General features: G+C 36.7%; 2 long non-coding RNA genes across 2 annotated transcripts; both read left to right on the top strand.

Moving 5' to 3' along the window:
• Positions 1 to 10,513: 10,513 nt before the first annotated feature.
• Positions 10,514 to 13,640, top strand: LOC128286385 (uncharacterized). The gene is made up of 3 exons (XR_008276924.1): positions 10,514 to 10,671; positions 10,898 to 10,974; positions 13,356 to 13,640. It is a non-coding gene; the product is annotated as an uncharacterized LOC128286385 (long non-coding RNA).
• Positions 13,641 to 17,953: 4,313 nt separating this feature from the next.
• Positions 17,954 to 20,160, top strand: LOC128286444 (uncharacterized). The gene is made up of 2 exons (XR_008277003.1): positions 17,954 to 17,990; positions 19,876 to 20,160. It is a non-coding gene; the product is annotated as an uncharacterized LOC128286444 (long non-coding RNA).
• Positions 20,161 to 20,628: the final 468 nt, after the last annotated feature.

The following is a 20,628-nucleotide window of genomic DNA, read 5'->3' as shown; positions in this document are numbered from 1 at the left end:
GTCAAGGTCTATGGGCAAAATGGTCATTTTACCAAAGATGTGAATTTATGATTGTATAACTGTAATTAGTGACTAAATGAGTGCATTTTGTTATTATAAATCAAGATTTGCCAAAATCGAACCTAGACCGGGGCAAAGCAAAACAATCCGACTAAACTAACTAGTCGAGTGCATTTTGTAAATCGAGGTAAGTTGTATGTAAATAATTCAACTACATTGTTACTGTACGTATTTAAATTTTCATTAGATTGATATAATATGATTTGCTAGATTATGAAATGAGATTGTAGATTTATGGTTGAAATAGTAGAATGGTCTAGTTGAGACACTAGGAAACAAACCGGATATTCATGCCATAACATTCAGATTTCTTATGTGCCAGTGTAAGACATGTCTGGGACATGCATTGGCCATATTATGAGTGCCAGTATAAGACCATGTCTGGGACATGACATTGGCGTAGAGATGAATGCCAGTGTAAGACATGTCTGGGACATGCATCGGCCTCGATGATGATAGCCAGTGTAAGACGTGTCTGGGACACACATCGACTAAGAGTTGTGCTAGTGTAAGACATGTTTGGGACATGCATCAGCACGTATATAAGAGAGCTAGTATAAGACCATGTCTGGGACATGGCATCGGCCTGGATGATGCTAGCCAATGTAAGATCATGTTTGGAACATGACATTGGCAACTTATCCCATGTTTGAGGCTTATAGAATATCCGGTAGTTTTCCGAAAGTTCAATTTTAAAGGTTATGAAAGTGACTTAAGAAGGAAAGTATAGTAATGTTTTGAGTGATACAGGTACTTATTTGGTATGCATGAGTAATGAGCTCAAATTAGAAACTGAGTATTAGGTAAACGTAATGAGTAAGTTAAGTTTAAACTTACCTTTGAGTTATGAGCATGGTGACTAATGGTGAAATTGTCGTTGTATATTTATTTATATGCAACTTACTAAGCTTTATGCTTACTTTCTTCCCTTTTCTCTTTCTTTCAGTGCCGCTTAATATCTAAGGATCCTTTGAAGTCGGAGATATCGATCACACTATCAACCAAAGCATTTGGTATAGTACAAATCTTCTTTTGAGTATGACATGTATAGGGCTAGACTAGGATGTTGATTTAATGTGAAATTGGTTGTGTATTTTGGCTTAAGTTAAAAGCCCTTCATTTTGTATCAAGCCTAAAATAATGGCTATTATTCATTTTGCAAATGCTTATAATATTCTTTCTAGGAATGAATTGGTATCCATTGTTGTGAAAATTAATATGTTAGAATGATCTTGTGTAGGTGGTGCAACATGGGTGACAAAATGGTTTGGAAATGGCTTCCTTTTGTCCACACGGGCATGACACACGGGCGTGTGTCTAGGCCGTGTGTGACACACGGCTCACTCCCATGAGTGTGTGTTTTGGCAGTGCATCCCCTGCACTTAAACTTTTTAGTCAGTGTTGTACATGGGTATGCCACACGGGCGTGTGCCATGGCCGTGTGTCGAAGTTAGTGTTACACACGGGCTAAGGGCATGGGTCTGCCCAAGCCACATGGGCGTGTAGAGCCTAAAGCATAAAGGTTATTTTCCAAGTTTATCTTAAGTTCTCGGTTTGGTCCAGAACCATCTTGAATGTATGTTTTGGGCCTCGTAAGCCCATTTAAGGGACATGTTGCTTATGAAACGAAAAGTTTTAAATTTGATCAAGATTTTATGACCTGATTTCCTAAGATTGATTGATTTTAAGTTAGGTATCACCTCAAACCCTATTCCAGCGTTGGATACGAACGAGGGGTGTTACATTTATTGGTATCAGAGCATGGTTTAGTCGGTTCTAGAACTAACCTAGCTAAAGTATGAGTCTAGCTATACATGCCATATATATATTGATAGTGTGACGATTCCTGACATTTATAAATTGTGTTTTTATATAGTAATGGATTCTGATAAAATCACAGCGAATAACATGAAAAGTAATGCGCCGACTCCCACAAAAGGGACCGCGCTAGTAGAGAGTGAGTCCATAAGTATGGGCCAAGGTAGAGGGGCTAGGGAAGCCTAACTCTGAATGATGAATGCTTGGTATACAGAGTTCGTTCGTGCGAACCCGAACACTCCACCTCCCCCACCTCCTCCGATTTCTCAGTATGCCTCGGTGGCTCCACAAGGTGCGGACATGTTCAAAAGAGAGAAGCCTCCGGTAGACAAAATCTAGAAACAAGGGGCTAAGGAATTCTGGGTTGGTATAGATGATGACCCAGAGATAGTAGAGTTTTGGTTAGAAAATACCATGAGGGTATTCGATGAACTGTCGTGCACGCCTGAAGAGTGCGTGTAGTGTGCCGTGTCACTCCTGCGAGATCACTCCTGCGAGACTCGACTTATCAGTGGTGGAACACTCTCGTGTCTGTTGTACAGAGAGAGAGGATCACTTGGGAATTCTTCCAAGAAGAGTTCCGAAAGAAGTACATTAGCCAGATGTTCATGGATCAGAAAAGGAAGGAATTTCTAAAGTTGAAGCAAGGTAATAAGACTGTGATTGAGTATGAGCATGAGTTTGTAAAACTCAGTAAGTATGCACAAGAATGCGTATCTACTGAAGCTACTATGTGTATGAGGTTTGAAGATGGTCTCAATGAAGACATTCGAGTGTTTGTGGGCATCCTAGAGTTAAGAGAATTTGTGGTGCTCGTTGAGAGAGCATGTAAAGTAGAACAGCTGGCGAAAGAGAGGAGGAAGGCGACCATTGAGTCACGAAATTTAAAGAGAAGATAGATGGGGAAGGCACATTAGTCCTCCTCCAAGAGATCAAAAGAATTTATTATCCGATCGAATGCTTCGGTGGGATATTCGAAGAGAAACAAGAATCAATAGAATATGACGTCTAAAGCCCAGACTACTTCGGTTGCTAGTGTTGGTAGTACTCGGCCAGATAGGCAAGAGTGTCTGCAATGTGGGAGACGCCACTTAGGCGAATACCGAGTAAATGAGAGTTTGTTTCAAGTGTGGGTCATTAGACCACTTTATTCGCGATTGCCCTAAGATGGAAGAAAGGGAGAAGAGGAAAGAAATGAAGGCAAACAGTGCTCCGTTGAGGGGGAGACCACAAAAGAACCCCGGAAGTGGGGCCAGTAGTAGGGGTACGACAAAAGATGTTGTAGTGAGGTCCGAGGGCAGAGCGCCTGCAAGGACTTATGCTATTCATGCCCGTGATGAGGTAGAGTCTCCTGATGTTATCACGGGTACTTTTTCTATCCATGATATATCTGTTGTTGCATTAATTGATCCGGGATCTACCCACTCCTATATTTGTATGGAATTGATTCCTCGAATGAGTATGATAGTGGAGTCTACTGAGTTTGTAATAAGAGTGTCCAATCCCTTGGGTAGATATGTACTAGTTGACCAAGTATGTAGGAGTTGTCCTTTGACCATTAGAGGTCATTGTTTTTCGGTAAATTTATTGTTATTTCCGTTCAATGAGTTTGATGTAATCCTCAGGATGGATTGGTTGACTTCCCATAGTGTTGTAGTGGATCGTGGGAAGAAAATTATTGAGTTAAAGTGTAAAGATGGGAATATTCTTCGAGTTGGGCTAGGCGACTTAGATAAATTGCCTGCGATAATATCGTCTTTGACCGCTGAAAAATATTTGAGAAAGGGGTATGAGGCTTATCTAGCCGTTGTGTTAAATACTCAAGTGTCTCAAGTTTATAGATGTTTTTTCGAAAGAGTTTCCTGGAGTACCTCTAGAGAGAGAAGTTGAGTTTGGTATTGAGTTAGTTCCAGGCACGACGCCAATCTCAATTGCACCATATAGGATGACCCCCACTGATTTGGAAGAGTTGAAAGTACAGTTGCAAGAATTAACAGATAAAGGTTTTGCTAGACCGAGTTATTCACCATGGGGTGCTCCGGTACTTTTTGTGAAAAAGAAAGACGGGTCGATGAGATTATGTATCGACTATAAACAGCTTAACAAAGTAATAGTGAAGAACAAGTATCCCTTACCGAGGATTGATGATCTCTTCGATCAATTGAGAGGAGCCATTGTATTTTCTAAAATAGATTTGAGGACGGGTTACTACCAGTTAAGAGTCAAGGAACAAGATATACCGAAGACCGTCTTCCGAGCAAGATATGGGCATTACGAGTTTCTTGTTATGCCTTTTGGATTGACAAATGCCCCAGCGGTATTTATGGACTTGATGAACCGCATCTTCTGACCGTATTTGGATAGGTTTTTCATAGTTTTTATTGATGACATATTGATTTATTCGCGTAATGAGAGTGAGCACGCAAAACATTTGAGAAATGTGTTGCAGACCTTAAGGGATAAGCAACTTTATGCCAAGTTTAGTAAGAGCGAGTTTTGGCTCAACGAGGTCAGATTTTGAGGACACATTGTGTCAGGTGACGGAATTAGAGTCGACCCAAGTAAGGTCTTAGCTATTGTAGAATGGAGACCGCCAAGGAATGTAACGGAGGTTCGTAGTTTTCTCGGGCTAGCGGGATACTATAAATGATTTGCAAATGGGTTATTTATGATAGCTACACCGATAACAAGGCTACTACAGAGAGATGTCAAATTTGGATGGACAGAAGAATGCCAACAGAGTTTCGAGAAACTAAAGGATTTGTTGACCAAAGCCCCAATTTTAGTGCAACCTGAGTCAGGCAAAGAATTTGTAGTTTATAGTGACGTCTCCTTAAATGAATTAGGGTGCGTACTTATGTAAGCGGGTAGAGTCATAGCGTATGCTTTGAGACAGTTGAAGCCACATGAGAAAAACTATCCAACGCATGATTTGGAACTAGCAGCCATAGTGTTCGCACTAAAAATTTGGCGACAGTATTTGTATGGAGAGAGATGCCGAGTATTTACCGATCACAAGAGTCTAAGGTATTTGATGACTCAGAAAGAGTTGAATTTGAGGCAACGACGATGGTTAGAACTAATAAAAGATTATGAGTTGATTATTGATTACCATCTGGGAAAGGCAAATGTAGTTGCAGACGCCTTGAGCAGAAAGTTGTTGTTTGCCTTGAGAGCATTGAACACTCAGTTGAATATATCTAATGATAGATCGATCCTAGCGGAGTTGAAGGCTAGATCGACTTTTCTTTATGAAATCAGTGAAGCTCAGAAAAATGACAAGAAACTGTAAGCCAAGAGAACTCAGTGTGAATTAGAGATTGAGTCAGATTTTCGTATTAGTACCGATGGTTGTATAATGTTCAAAGACAGAATTTATGTACCCAAGAACGATGAGCTACTATAGAAGATTTTGAATGAGGCACACGGTGGTTGTTTATCTGTCCACCCAGGTAGTGCTAAAATGTACAACAACCTTAAGAAAATGTATTGGTGGTCGGGTATGAAAAGAGATATCTTAGAGTTGGTTTCCAAGTGCCTAGTATGTCAACAAGTAAAGGCTGAACACCAAGTACCTTCAGGTTTAGTTCAGCCTATTATGATTCCTAAGTGGAAATGGGATAGGATCACTATGGATTTTGTAACGGGTTTGCCACTAACCCTAAAAAAGAAAGATGCAGTATGGGTTATTGTTGACAGACTAACTAAGTCAGCACACTTCGTACCAGCACGTACTGATTTCTCTCTTGAAAAATTAGCAGACTTGTATATTTCTAAGATTGTAAGGCTTCATGGAATGCCATTGTCGATCGTGTCAGACAGAGATCCGAGGTTTACCTCGAGGTTTTGGAGGAAGTTGCAAGAGGCTCTAGGAACCATGTTGAGTTTTAGCACGACTTTTCATCCACAAACTGACGGACAGTCAAAAAGAGTAATACAAATCTTAGAAGACATGTTGAGATGTTGTGTTCTCGAGTTTCAAGGAAGTTGGGAAAAATACTTGTCATTGGTTGAATTTGCCTACAAAAACAGCTATCAATCGAGTCTGAAAATGGTGCCTTATGAGGCCTTGTACGGGCGAAAGTGTCAAACGGTCATATATTGGACTGAATTGAGAGAGAATCAGATTCACAGGGTCGATTTGATCAAAGAGACGGATGAGAAAGTTAAAGTGATTCATGATTGCTTGAAAGCCACCTCGGATAGACAAAAATCCTACGTGAATTTGAGACGAAAGGAAATTAAGTTTAAAGTCGGTGATAAAGTATTTTTAAGAGTTTTTCCGTGGAGAAAAATCCTCAGGTTTGGAAAAAGGGGCAAGTTGAGTCCTTGTTTCATAGGACCTTATGAAGTTACTGAGAGAGTAGGGCCTGTTGCCTACCAATTGGATTTGCCGTCAGAATTAGAAAAGTTTCACAATGTGTTCCATGTTTCCATGTTACGCCGGTATAGATCAGACTCATCACATGTAATTGCACCAACTGAAGTTGAGATTCTTCCAGATATGACTTATAGTGAGAAACTGGTCAAGATTTTGGCTCGAGAAGTCAAACAGTTAAGAAATAAGAGCATACCGCTTGTGAAGGTTTTGTGGCATAGACATGGATTTGAGGAAGCCACATAGGAACCCGAGGAGTCTCTGAGAGAGCAGTATCTAAACTTATTCACCGGTAAGATTTTCGGGGACGAAAATCCCTAAGGGGGAGAAATGTAACAGCCCGATTTAGGGCCTAGTCGAAATAGTGGTCTCGAGACCACAAATTAAAAGTTATAGAATTTATTTCATTACAATTATGAGGTTATAACATGTTTATAATAGTGAATGAGAAATTTGGTTAGTTAATTTTAACGTTTGTGAGCTCGATTGTGAAAAAGGAGTAAATCGCATAAAAGGTAAAAGTTACTTTTTAGTACCCAAAAGAGTTAAATAGCTAGAAAACTAAAATTAGGGGATTTTAAAGAGTAATTTGACCCCTAAAAGAAAGGTGGCTGGCCATAGGAAGCAAATTTAGTAAAAAAGTCAATTTTAGGTGACTTGATGACATAATCCCATGACAAAATAATAACTAAGTTGCCTAGCCTTCATCTCTTTCATCCCATTTTTTCTTCTTTGGCCGATTATGCCAGCAAAAATAGGGGTTTCAAGCTCTCAAATTTCAGCAATCTATTCCTCTCATAATGTAAGTGATCTTAGTGACTTTATTGATGATTTTTACATTTTTGGCATGCTTGTTTCATAGGCTTTCATGTGAGAGGACTATTTTGAAAAATGGTGATAAGTCTAGGGAATTTCCATGAGAGAGTTTATGTTGTTTTGTAAAATTTTATGGGAGAAAATAAATCTTAGAAGAGTTCTAAACAACTTTTGTAAAAGGTGTTGGCATGAAAACACCTAAAGGGACTATTTTGCATAAGTTGCAAAATAGGTGGCAAGTGTGTGAAATAGTGAGGTTTTGGGGCTGCTATAAGAGTAAAAAGAGTTTGTCTAGACTTGAAATACAAATAAATTCGATAAAAATCGATTTTTGAGCATAAGGGTAAAATGGTTATTTTGCCAAGGTCTACGGGCAAAATGGTCATGATAAAGGGTGAGAAGGATGAACGTGAAAGCGGATCGTAAAGTTTGTCAAAGTCGCGGATTTGACTTAAGGCTCTAGGCGTTCGGAAAGAAACTTGAAATTTTTTTGACACAACCTGAAACGAAATTAAATCCAAGTTAGATAAAATAATTAAAAACAAATAATAAATCAAAGATTAAAGAAGTGAATAAAGAAGATAAATGGAAAGATAAATGAAAAGATAGAACGTGGCGTGTAGAAATCCTAAGAAGCCTTGGAAACACGAAGAAGCCACAACCCCCTTCAAGCGGCTCTAATTTCCCCTTCAAGATAAAAAAACCTTGGCAAGAAAAAGTTTGAAGATGATTCCCACAATCTAAAAAGATTATTAAAACTCTTCTAAAAGAAACTCAAGAGAAATTCTTGAAAAGAAAAACTCAGAGAGAATTTATTAACTCAAAAGAGAAATAGAATAATAATGAATTATTTCCATTGTGTACAAAGCAAAGGCCTATATATAGGCTAGATAAATAAATCTAAATAAAACTCCTAAGTATACTAGAACTCTAATTTAATCTAAACAAGAAGTAGTTCTAAACTAAACTTTCTTGTTAACATAAAATTCCTAAATAACTTAAAATACTTAATAATTATAAAAATTTGGAATAAAATAATAATAAAATAATAAGAGCTAATAAATAAAATATTGTGCTCATATATAATAAAAATTAAGCTTAAAACTTAAACCTAATATGAAACGTCTAAGCTTATAAGATCAATTGAGGTTCTTGAAGTGAAATGCTTAAGCTTGTTAGCATTTTCCACATGGGCTTGTCGTCATAGATTGAGAGTTTAGGCCCACGAACATAATTAGTCTCTTCTAAATCATCATTACTCCAGAATTTATTGTCTTGAAACTTCAACTCTTCTTCTCAAATTTTTTTTCGTGATAAAGTCTTGAACCACTAAGTTGAGTTTTGACTTTATCTGTTTGGATTTGGATCTCGTAATTGGGCCTTGAGGGAAACTAAACTCATATCTATTATGGCCTTTGAATTGGGCTGAGTTACTCGTATCAGGTTATTTTACCAAAGATGTGAATTTATGATTGTCTAGTTGTAATTAGTGACTAAATGAGTGCATTTTGTTATTATAGATCAAGATTTTCCAAAATCGAACCTAGACCGGGGCAAAGCAAAGCAATCCGACTAAACCAACTAGTCAAGTGCATTTTTGTAAATCGAGGTAAGTTGTATGTAAATAATTCAACTACATCGTTAATGTACATATTTGAATTGTCATTGGATTGATATAATATGATTTGCTTAGGTCGTGTATGTCACACGGGCCTTTAACACGGCCATGTTATAATGATGACACGGGTGTGTTGCCCTTCCACATGGGCCTGTGCCTTGTTTCAAGTGATATTTTCCAAAGTTTTCATAAGCGATCGAATTAATCTCAGACAGTTTCCAAAGCATGAATTGGGCCTTGTAGGCCCATATTAAGAATCAACGGACTATGAAAGGAAAGTTTTAATTTGACCTAGTTTTTACATTTCAGAAAAGATTGAATGGATGTATTTAAGTCGGGTAATGCCTCGTACCCAGCTCCGGTCTCAGACTTGGGTAAGGGGTGTTACATAGGTAACGTTTTATTTGGATGAAAATTGTGCCAAAGATTGATATTTCTACTACTTATATTCTTTTGAACAAAATTGTATATTTGGTTTGATGGATACCTATAGTTAATATTCTTTTATTTGTTTCCTTTGTAATTTATTGAACTAATATGTTTAAGTTTGGAAATTGTGAGTCAATTACATATCACTCTAAAATTATGAGTTTACTTATATTATCTTGTTAATATTCTTCAATCTAATCTCTTGTATCAAGCCAGCTCAAGTACATTTTCTTTTATTGCATGTTTATTTCTTATTTTTAGTTTGTTTTTATTTTTCTAGGTTATTTCATTTTTTTCGTTTCGTTTTGTTTTGTTTGCTTGAGGGATAACAAAGACTTAAGTGTGGGGGTATTTGACCAAACGTCAAATATAGTAGTCATTTTGATATATTTTCACATTTAAGGAGCTTGTTTTCTAGCACTTTTATTGTTAATTATTGCATTTTCAGTAATTAGTAGTTAGGTAGTAAAATTTAATAAAATAAATGTTTTTAACACATTTTGTAAGTGTTAGTGACTTATTAGGCCAAAATGGGCCTTAGGTAGTTTTAATATGTTAAATTGAGTGCATAAGATGTTGAATTTAAGGCCAAATAGATGTAGGAACTTGGGATGAGTGATGCACAATGATGATCGTTTTATGAATCACTAAACTAGACTACGATCACGTCTAAGGCAAGCGCACCTAACGAATGATAGTATAGCTATGGTGAGTCCAGAATATCATATCCACAAGGACTAAAAGCACTAGTATTAACTATCTTTCTATTACTTAGCCTAAAATATAAGAGATTTGTTTTAATCTAAAATTAACTAACTAATTAACTACTGAACGCGACAGAGAGCGAATTGGGAAAAATACTTGAAGAAAACTTATAAAGAGGACAATACTCAGGAAAGAATCCACCTAGACTTCACTTATTATTCTGCCTCTGAATCAAACGATTTATGTGACACCCCTAATTTGACCCTAGTCGAAAAGTGGTTTCGGGACCACAAAATCGAGTCATAAAAATAATTAGCCGTCATATTTTATGACTATTATATGTGAATACGAATGTGTGAAAGTTTTAAGCTTTGATTTAGTAAATTGCATGTGAATTTAGTCAATGGGACTTATGTGCGACACTTTTGAAATGTGATAGGTCAAAATATAAGGATCTATTAGTGCATGAAATAAAAAGGGGGGACTTGCATGTCAATTTCCCCCCTAATTTGGTAGTGGCCGGCCATGAGCATGAGAGGGGACAAAATGTTATGGGGTGAAACATGTTGGAAACATGTTGTGTTAGTGTGTTAGGGAGAAAGAATAAAATAAAGGGTTAGTAATAAAGAAATGAAAAGGGAGGGTGATGAGAAAAAAAAAAAAGGTTGTCTCATCCATGTTCCCCCATTGCCGTGACTTGAGAAGCAAAAGAAAAGAAGAAATCGGTTCTTCTTAGCTGAAATGAAAAGAAGAAGAAAGGAATGAAGCTAGAAAGGAGAGGGCAGCTGCATGTAGTGGAAAACCATGGAATTTGTTTGCTTAGAAGTTAAAATTTTCAAGTAGAAGGGTAACTCTTCTAAACTCTCCCTTGCCCATAGCTTTTCGTTGACAAATTCTGGTTGCATTGTTGATTTGAGCTTGACGAATATGTGGGACAAGAGAAGATTCTCTTTTCTAGTTGCAAATGTTGCATGTCTAGTAGATGAAGAGTTTCTCACTTGTGTTAAAAGAATCTAGTGAATGCTTGTGTTGTTATAATCTATTTTTGTAACTTTGGGGTTGATTGTATTTAGCTAACAAGGTAGGAGAAGGTGGTAGTAGACAAGGGAAAGAGCAAATTGAATAGGTGGAATCGGTGTTGGGAACCTTGGTGAGTTTTCCTTGAACTCTTATGTTCTTGTGTTTGATAATTGTTGAAACCGTTAAATTGCTGTCCGAATTTTACCTTGTTGGTATCGTTAATTGCTGCCCTGTTCATGCTGTCTAAATGTTGTACTATTAATGCTGTCCGAATCAGCCTCCGAATGTGATATATTACAGCAATTAAGCCAAGTGTTGCGGGTCCTCTTAGGCTGCCCACAACGCAACCTTTCAATACTAATGTTACCATGAATTAACCTTCAATTGATGGTGTGGTGTATGATCTCATAACTCGGTTTGGTATTGAGATAAAGATTAAATGATATGTGATTGTTAAGTGAATAATATTAGTTAAGTACTTAAGCAAATCTATTGTTTTACTTAAGCTTAAGAGCAAAGAGGATCAAAGTCGGATAGGGGAAAAGAGAGTAAATGAATAGCCGTGGACATCTAATCGTCGACCACTCCGAGGTAAGTTTTAAGTATTAAACGTTGAGTAAATTCAATCATATTAGGACATAATGAGTTGATTTAATAAGATATGATGTGGCCATGATATGTCTTAAACTCAAATGGTAAGTTCATAAGTGTTTGGACTTGGAAATTTAAGAGCAAAATGTAATAGTTTGCTTGGGACAGCAGCAGTAACGTGATTTTAGAAAATCACTATAAATTGTTTGTGTAGAATTATAGGCTGAATAAAATATGTAATCAAAGCTTAGTTGGTCTAGTTTCCTATAAAAGAGACCGTGGAAGCAAAGAAATTTCCTATAAAGAGATATTTAAAGTTGTGTGGGACAGGGTCAGAATGACACCGAAATCCCTGTTCTGTTTTGAGAAAATCACTATAATTTGTACAAAAATGGTTACAAGATAAAATTTATATGCTTAGACTCCTTAATGAGTCTAGTTTCAAATGAAATCAAATAGAACATACTTTGAATTCTGTACAATGAGAATTTTGATTCGTAGTGAAGACTGGTCAGGTTAGTCAAACAGTGAAACAGGGAAACTTTAAGAAAAATCTGGTATTGATTGGCCAAACCAAAATTCTGAAAAATTTATAGATGGAAGATATACGAGTCTATATTCAGGGAAAATTAACGGCACTTCATTTGGAGTTTCGTAGCTCCATTTATGAATAATTTAATGACTGTTGCTCAGGAAAAACAGCTTGTGCTGAATTTGGGATTTTGTTGTAAACCTTAATAAAACCATTTGAGTTGCTTATAAGCCATTGCTGAAATTGATATACAAGTTAAATATATATATGTGTGGTAAAGCCAAATGGCTAGTGTGAAATATGTATGTGATATATGTGTGGTAAAGCCAAATGGCTAGTGTGAAATATGTATGTGATATATGTGTGGTAAAGCCAAATGGCTAGTGTGAAATATGTATGAGATATATGTGTGGTAAAGCCAAATGGCTAGTATGAAACATGTATGAGATGTATATATGTGATAAGGCCGAATGGCCGATGTGATGAATGTCAAAGTGTATATAAGTGATAAGGCCGAATGGCCAATGCGATGAATATGAAAGTGTATAAATGTGATAAGTCCCGGGGCATTTGTGTCGATACTATATCCGGGTTAAAACCCCGCAGCATTATGCGAGAATATTATCTGATTAATGTCCGTAGGCTTCGTTGCTCGTACTAGATCCGAGCTTTAAAGACCCGACGGCTAAAGGCTAGGATTCAAGTAAGACTTTGATATTGAGTATCGCATTAAGTTACCATCAAATAAGTATTATGTATTTAAGATGTTCAGTCGTATTACTTACCCATCGGTGGGGTGATTTCGAGGTGAATTATCAGTATCAAAGAGGTAGGTAAATGTGACTAATATTATAACTCCAAATATGAGAATGATCTAATTGGTAATGGTATGTTGTATAGTAAAGTATGCGATGAAATATTCTTATGTATTAGTGCATATTCGCCCAAAAGCCTATGATTTGAGTATGGGTTGGGTTGAGCTAGATGTGCCAAGACAAGGTAAGGATTATGATTTGTAAGCTTACGTATATGTGATAAGGAATATGTTTGGTTCTTTATGTGCCTATGGTAATTTAGTACTTGTCATGTTGAAATACTTAAAAGCATGGATGTGATTATGAACAAGTGGAAAGGATTATTGAAGTTGAAAATCGATGAAGAATGTGCTTGGGAAATATTTGACCATCTAGGTCATTATTATTGAAAGTATTTATGTGGCAGCCAAGTGTTGCGTTTAATGATATTATAGATCGAGATGAAGCCCTGGATTAACTTCATCGAACAGTTGATATGAATGACCAATGATAGTGATTGAGAACACTTTGTTTTGCTTAAAACTTACTAAGCATTAAATGCTTACTCCGTTTTCTCTGTTTCTCTTTTTATAGATTTTGCTCGTTAGCTATCGGATTCGGGATCATTGAAGTCGAAGTCATCCACACTATCAAAGCCCCCATTTTGGTACAATTTTGGTTGAACTTTGAAATGGCATGTATAGGACTACCCTTTTGTTGTAGGTTATGTACCTTTCGGTTTTGTGTAAATTCGGATAGCCATGCGAAAATGGCTTATATACGTTTCTAGCATAGTACTATAATCGTTTGTATGTTGATCATTATGAGGTATGGAATTGTTTTGAAACGATTAGCCATTGGAATGGTTAATCATGATCACACCTTGTGCTATGTATGCAAAAGGGGCCAATTGAATCATGGAAACCATGAAATAGGTCAAGCCTACCTTAAAGGCAGATGCTGACAGCAGCAGTGATGTGGATATGAAAAATCACTAAAAATAGTAGGAATGGTATTAAATAGTGAATAAATTATGTAAATGAACCTTGATGAATCTACTTTCATATAGAAGAAACGAAACGGTCATATGAGTTATATATTAAGAGATATTAAAGTTCTCGTGAAACAGGGCCAGAACGGTTTCTGGATCCCCTGTTCCGACTTTGGAAATTCATTGTAAATTAACCAGAGATAATTAGGAGTCATGCCATATATGTATAGATTACTCTCTGAGTTTAGTTTCTATAGAAACAAACGGCATCAGTATTGAAGCCCTGTACAGGGAGATATCCAATTCGTAATGCACGAAGGTCAGTGCAGTCGGTCCCTGCAACAGGGGAGACTTTAACTAATAAACTGTACTAATTGGCCCGACCAAAAATTCTAGAAAAAAACATGTTGATGGACTTATGAGTCTAGTTTCAGGGAAAAATTACGAAACTGATTTTCGAGCTTTAAAACTCAAGATATGATTTTTAAAGCGACAGTGACGCAGTAACCAGCTAGTCTGGAAAATTTTTTTTATGGACTGTGAAAACAATTAAGCTAAGTCTGTGTGTACCTTGTGTTCGACTCCGGTAACGGACTCGGTGCACGGGTGTTACAATTTTATTGGTATCAGAGCTACGGTTTAGTCGATTCTAGGACTACCGTAATACGTTTGGGTCTAGCTATACATGCCATTATGTGATTATTTGATAGTGTGGTGATTTCTGACAATTGAAAATGTGTTTATTTATTGTAATGAATTCGATCCCGATCGAGTGTGGCAGATGGTATTGAGAGGACTGAGACATGCTTATGATGTGTCAATATTAAGAAGGGTATAACATAAGTACGTTTTGAGTAAGTGAATTTGGTATTTAATTTAAAATGCCATGATATACATGTATGATAGATGAATGATGTCCCATTGTCCTTATCATAATAAGGTTATTAGAGAAATGAACAAAGGAAGAGATTGGGGATATATGCTTTTGTGTGATTACTTATTGAGCTGAAAGTTTAGTAAAAGAAGCATACATGTATTAGATTTGAATGATATTTACGACTTAAAGTCAAGAATCATGTTATATGTTTACATGTGAATGAATTGATTAAATTATAAATGTGATTTGTGCCATGTGAAACATGATAACATGTGAATAAATATGTATGAGACTCAGTGATGTGAATCCGAGTTTAAAGACCCGCTGACTGTATGAAGAGATTATGTCCGGGTAAAGACCCGATGGCTAGGTACAGAGATTATGTCCGGATTAAAATTCGCTGGCTTTGTGTGGAGATTTCATCCGAGCTAAAGGTCTCGACGATGATCCGGGCTAAGTCCGAAGAGCATTCATGCTAGTGACGTATCCGGGCTAAGTTCCGAAGAGCATTCGTGCTAGTGATATATCCGGGCTAAGTTCCGAAGAGCATTCGTGCTAGTGATATATCCGGGCTAAGTTCCGAAGAGCATTCATGCTAGTGACGTATCCGGACTAAGTTCCGAAGAGCATTCGTGCTAGTGATGTATCCGGACTAAGTTCCGAAGAGCATTCGTGCTAGTGATGTATCCGGGCTAGGTCCCGAAGAGCAATCATCTTTGGTGGCGTGTATTCGGACCTCCGTGCCTAGTAGGCTTCGTCTTGCGGTAAATTGAGCAAAGTTTAAGTGTTCATTATTATACAATTCAAATTTATATGAGACGGTATGTTTAAAAGTGTACATACGTGATGTTTATAGACTTGGGTAAGTCATTTCAATGTGTAATAACGAATGAATAAGAGCACTAAGTGTGTGAAGTGGAATTCATGTAAGACCTCGTGCAGGACGAAGGCATTGATTTGAGATAATGTGTAAGACCATGCAGGACATGGCATCGGCTCGATATGTGAGAATATGTAAGACCATATCTAGGATATGGCATTGTAAAAGCCATATGTGCTTGAATTAGTTGAGCCCTTACAAGTAAGTATTCGCTCAGTTGATAAACGAGCTACCGGCCTTTGGCTAAGTTGATCTTTTGTGTATGAACATAAGGGTTGGTAATGTGAAGTAAGTTCTTGAGTAAATAGAGCTTAAATTATGATTTGATTAGATCATGTTTTAAGCAAATCGAAATCATGCTCTTGGTGTGTGGCTATTGAGCCGAAATTGTAAATATGATAAGTGTCTTGTGTTTGAGCTTTGGTAATGAGAATGTAATAAGAATGTGTATTGATTTGTTGATATATGTGCTTGGTTATTCGAATGGTATCCGGGCTAAGTCCCGAAGGCTTTTGTGCGAGTTACTAAATCCGGGCTAATTCCCGAAGGCAATTGTGTGAATCACTATAACCGGGCTATGTCCCGAAGACAATCGAGCGAGTCGCTATATCCGGTTAAATCCCGAAGGTACGTGATTCGAAATGAGCAATCTTGCTGTAAAATTTCAGTTAATACGCTTGCAAAAATTCTAGCAATGAGGTATGTTAGTATGTCTTGAATGAATTAAATGTTCAGTGTGTGGAAGTTGAATTTTCATTGGAAATAAGTTAAGTTGAATATTGAGATACGATGGAGTTATAAAGGATATTTATTGGGATGTTTGAGTATATTTATACTTTCGGTCAAGTTCTGACTTATACATGAATGAAAATGTGGGTTACAAATATGTGGGTTGATGATGTGAATTATACATGTTAATATGTGCTTAATATGTGTTTGAAATGCATTTGTGAATTAAATTAAGTGATTATTGCTTATGAAATCAAGAAAATGAGATATATGTGCATACTTGTAGAAATGCTCATATGAATATAATTCAATAAGAGGACGTTATCCTAAACTATGCATCGGTAGAAATTTTGGGGACGAAAATCCCTAAAGGAGGAGAGTTGTGACACCCCTAATTTGACCCTAGTCGAAAAGTGGTTTCGGGACCACAAAATCGAGTCATAAAAATAATTAGCCGTCATATTTTATGACTATTATATGTGAATACGAATGTGTGAAAGTTTTAAGCTTTGATTTAGTAAATTGCATGTGAATTTAGTCAATAGGACTTATGTGCGACACTTTTGAAATGTGATAGGTCAAAATATAAGGATCTATTAGTGCATGAAATAAAAAGGGGGGACTTGCATGTCAATTTCCCCCCTAATTTGGTAGTGGCCGGCCATGAGCATGAGAGGGGACAAAATGTTATGGGGTGAAACATGTTGGAAACATGTTGTGTTAGTGTGTTAGGGGAGAAAGAATAAAATAAAGGGGTTAGTAATAAAGAAATGAAAAGGGAGGGGTGATGAGAAAAAAAAAAAGGTTGTCTCATCCATGTTTCCCCCATTGCCGTGACTTGAGAAGCAAAAGAAAAGAAGAAATCGGTTCTTCTTAGCTGAAATGAAAAGAAGAAGAAAGGAATGAAGCTAGAAAGGAGAGGGCAAATGCATGTAGTGGAAAACCATGGAATTTGTTTGCTTAGAAGTTAAAATTTTCAAGTAGAAGGGTAACTCTTCTAAACTCTCCCTTGCCCATAGCTTTTCGTTGACAAATTCTGGTTGCATTGTTGATTTGAGCTTGACGAATATGTGGGAGAAGAGAAGATTCTCTTTTCTAGTTGCAAATGTTGCATGTCTAGTAGATGAAGAGTTTCTCACTTGTGTTAAAAGAATCTAGTGAATGCTTGTGTTGTTATAATCTATTTTTGTAACTTTGGGGTTGATTGTATTTAGCTAACAAGGTAGGAGAAGGTGGTAGTAGACAAGGGAAAGAGCAAATTGAATAGGTGGAATCGGTGTTGGGAACCTTGGTGAGTTTTCCTTGAACTCTTATGTTCTTGTGTTTGATAATTGTTGAAACCGTTAAATTGCTGTCCGAATTTTACCTTGTTGGTATCGTTAATTGCTGCCCTGTTCATGCTGTCTAAATGTTGTACTATTAATGCTGTCCGAATCAGCCTCCGAATGTGATATATTACAGCAATTAAGCCAAGTGTTGCGGGTCCTCTTAGGCTGCCCACAACGCAACCTTTCAATACTAATGTTACCATGAATTAACCTTCAATTGATGGTGTGGTGTATGATCTCATAACTCGGTTTGGTATTGAGATAAAGATTAAATGATATGTGATTGTTAAGTGAATAATATTAGTTAAGTACTTAAGCAAATCTATTGTTTTACTTAAGCTTAAGAGCAAAGAGGATCAAAGTCGGATAGGGAAAAGAGAGTAAGCGAATAGCCGTGGACATCTAATCGTCGACCACTCCCGAGGTAAGTTTTAAGTATTAAACGTTGAGTAAATTCAATCATATTAGGACATAATGAGTTGATTTAATAAGATATGATGTGGCCATGATATGTCTTAAACTCAAATGGTAAGTTCATAAGTGTTTGGACTTGGAAATTTAAGAGCAAAATGTAATAGTTTGCTTGGGACAGCAGCAGTAACGTGATTTTAGAAAATCACTATAAATTGTTTGTGTAGAATTATAGGCTGAATAAAATATGTAATCAAAGCTTAGTTGGTCTAGTTTCCTATAAAAGAGACCGTGGAAGCAAAGAAATTTCCTATAAAGAGATATTTAAAGTTGTGTGGGACAGGGTCAGAATGACACCGAAATCCCCTGTTCTGTTTTGAGAAAATCACTATAATTTGTACAAAAATGGTTACAAGATAAAATTTATATGCTTAGACTCCTTAATGAGTCTAGTTTCAAATGAAATCAAATAGAACATACTTTGAATTCTGTACAATGAGAATTTTGATTCGTAGTGAAGACTGGTCAGGTTAGTCAAACAGTGAAACAGGGGAAACTTTAAGAAAAATCTGGTATTGATTGGCCAAACCAAAATTCTGAAAAATTTATAGATGGAAGATATACGAGTCTATATTCAGGGAAAATTAACGGCACTTCATTTGGAGTTTCGTAGCTCCATTTATGAATAATTTAATGACTGTTGCTCAGGAAAAACAGCTTGTGCTGAATTTGGGATTTTGTTGTAAACCTTAATAAAACCATTTGAGTTGCTTATAAGCCATTGCTGAAATTGATATACAAGTTAAATATATATATGTGTGGTAAAGCCAAATGGCTAGTGTGAAATATGTATGTGATATATGTGTGGTAAAGCCAAATGGCTAGTGTGAAATATGTATGAGATATATGTGTGGTAAAGCCAAATGGCTAGTATGAAACATGTATGAGATGTATATATGTGATAAGGCCGAATGGCCGATGTGATGAATGTCAAAGTGTATATAAGTGATAAGGCCGAATGGCCAATGCGATGAATATGAAAGTGTATAAATGTGATAAGTCCCGAGGGGCATTTGTGTCGATTATATATCCGGGTTAAAACCCGCAGGCATTATGCGAGAATATTATCCTGATTAATGTCCGTAGGCTTCGTGCTCGTACTAGATCCGAGCTTTAAAGACCCGACGGCTAAAGGCTAGGATTCAAGTAAGACTTTGATATTGAGTATCTGCATTAAGTTACCATCAAATAAGTATTATGTATTTAAGATGTTCAGTTACGTATTACTTACCCATCGGTGGGGTGATTTCGAGGTGAATTATCGATTATCAAAGAGGTAGGTAAATGTGACTAATATTATAACTCCAAATATGAGAATGATCTAATTGGTAATGGTATGTTGTATAGTAAAGTATGCGATGAAATATTCTTATGTATTAGTGCATATTCTGCCCAAAAGCCTATGATTTGAGTATGGGTTGGGTTGAGCTAGATGTGCCAGTACAAGGTAAGGATTATGATTTGTAAGCTTACGTATATGTGATAAGGAATATGTTTGGTTCTTTATGTGCCTATGGTAATTTAGTACTTGTCATGTTGAAATACTTAAAAGCATGAATGTGATTATGAACAAGTGGAAAGGATTATTGAAGTTGAAAATCGATGAAGAATGTGCTTGGGAAATATTTGACCATCTAGGTCATTATTATTCGAAAGTATTTATGTGGCAGCCAAGTGTTGCGTTTAATGATATTATAGATCAAGATGAAGCCCTGGATTAACTTCATCGAACAGTTGATATGAATGACCAATGATAGTGATTGAGAACACTTTGTTTTGCTTAAAACTTACTAAGCATTAAATGCTTACTCCGTTTTCTCTGTTTCTCTGTTTTATAGATTTTGCTCGTTAGCTATCGGATTCGGGATCATTGAAGTCGAAGTCATCCACACTATCAAAGCCCCCATTTTGGTACAATTTTGGTTGAACTTTGAAATGGCATGTATAGGACTACCCTTTTGTTGTAGGTTATGTACCTTTCGGTTTTGTGTAAATTCGGATAGCCATGCGAAAATGGCTTATATACGTTTCTAGCATAGTACTATAATCGTTTGTATGTTGATCATTATGAGGTATGGAATTGTTTTGAAACGATTAGCCATTGGAATGGTTAATCATGATCACACCTTGTGCTATGTATGCAAAAGGGGCCAATTGAATCATGGAAACCATGAAATAGGTCAAGCCTACCTTAAAGGCAGATGCTGACAGCAGCAGTGATGTGGATATGAAAAATCACTAAAAATAGTAGGAATGGTATTAAATAGTGAATAAATTATGTAAATGAACCTTGATGAATCTACTTTCATATAGAAGAAACGAAACGGTCATATGAGTTATATATTAAGAGATATTAAAGTTCTCGTGAAACAGGACCAGAACGGTTTCTGGATCCCTGTTCCGACTTTGGAAATTCATTGTAAATTAACCAGAGATAATTAGGAGTCATGCCATATATGTATAGATTACTCTCTGAGTTTAGTTTCTATAGAAACAAACGGCATCAGTATTGAAGCCCTGTACAGGGAGATATCCAATTCGTAATGCACGAAGGTCAGTGCAGTCGGTCCCTGCAACAGGGGAGACTTTAA

Source organism: Gossypium arboreum, chromosome 13 (genome assembly GCF_025698485.1).
Source record: "Gossypium arboreum isolate Shixiya-1 chromosome 13, ASM2569848v2, whole genome shotgun sequence".
NCBI lineage: Eukaryota > Viridiplantae > Streptophyta > Magnoliopsida > Malvales > Malvaceae > Gossypium > Gossypium arboreum.
The sequence above is the reverse complement of the archived record's forward strand: the minus strand, read 5'-3'. Positions and strand labels throughout refer to the sequence as shown.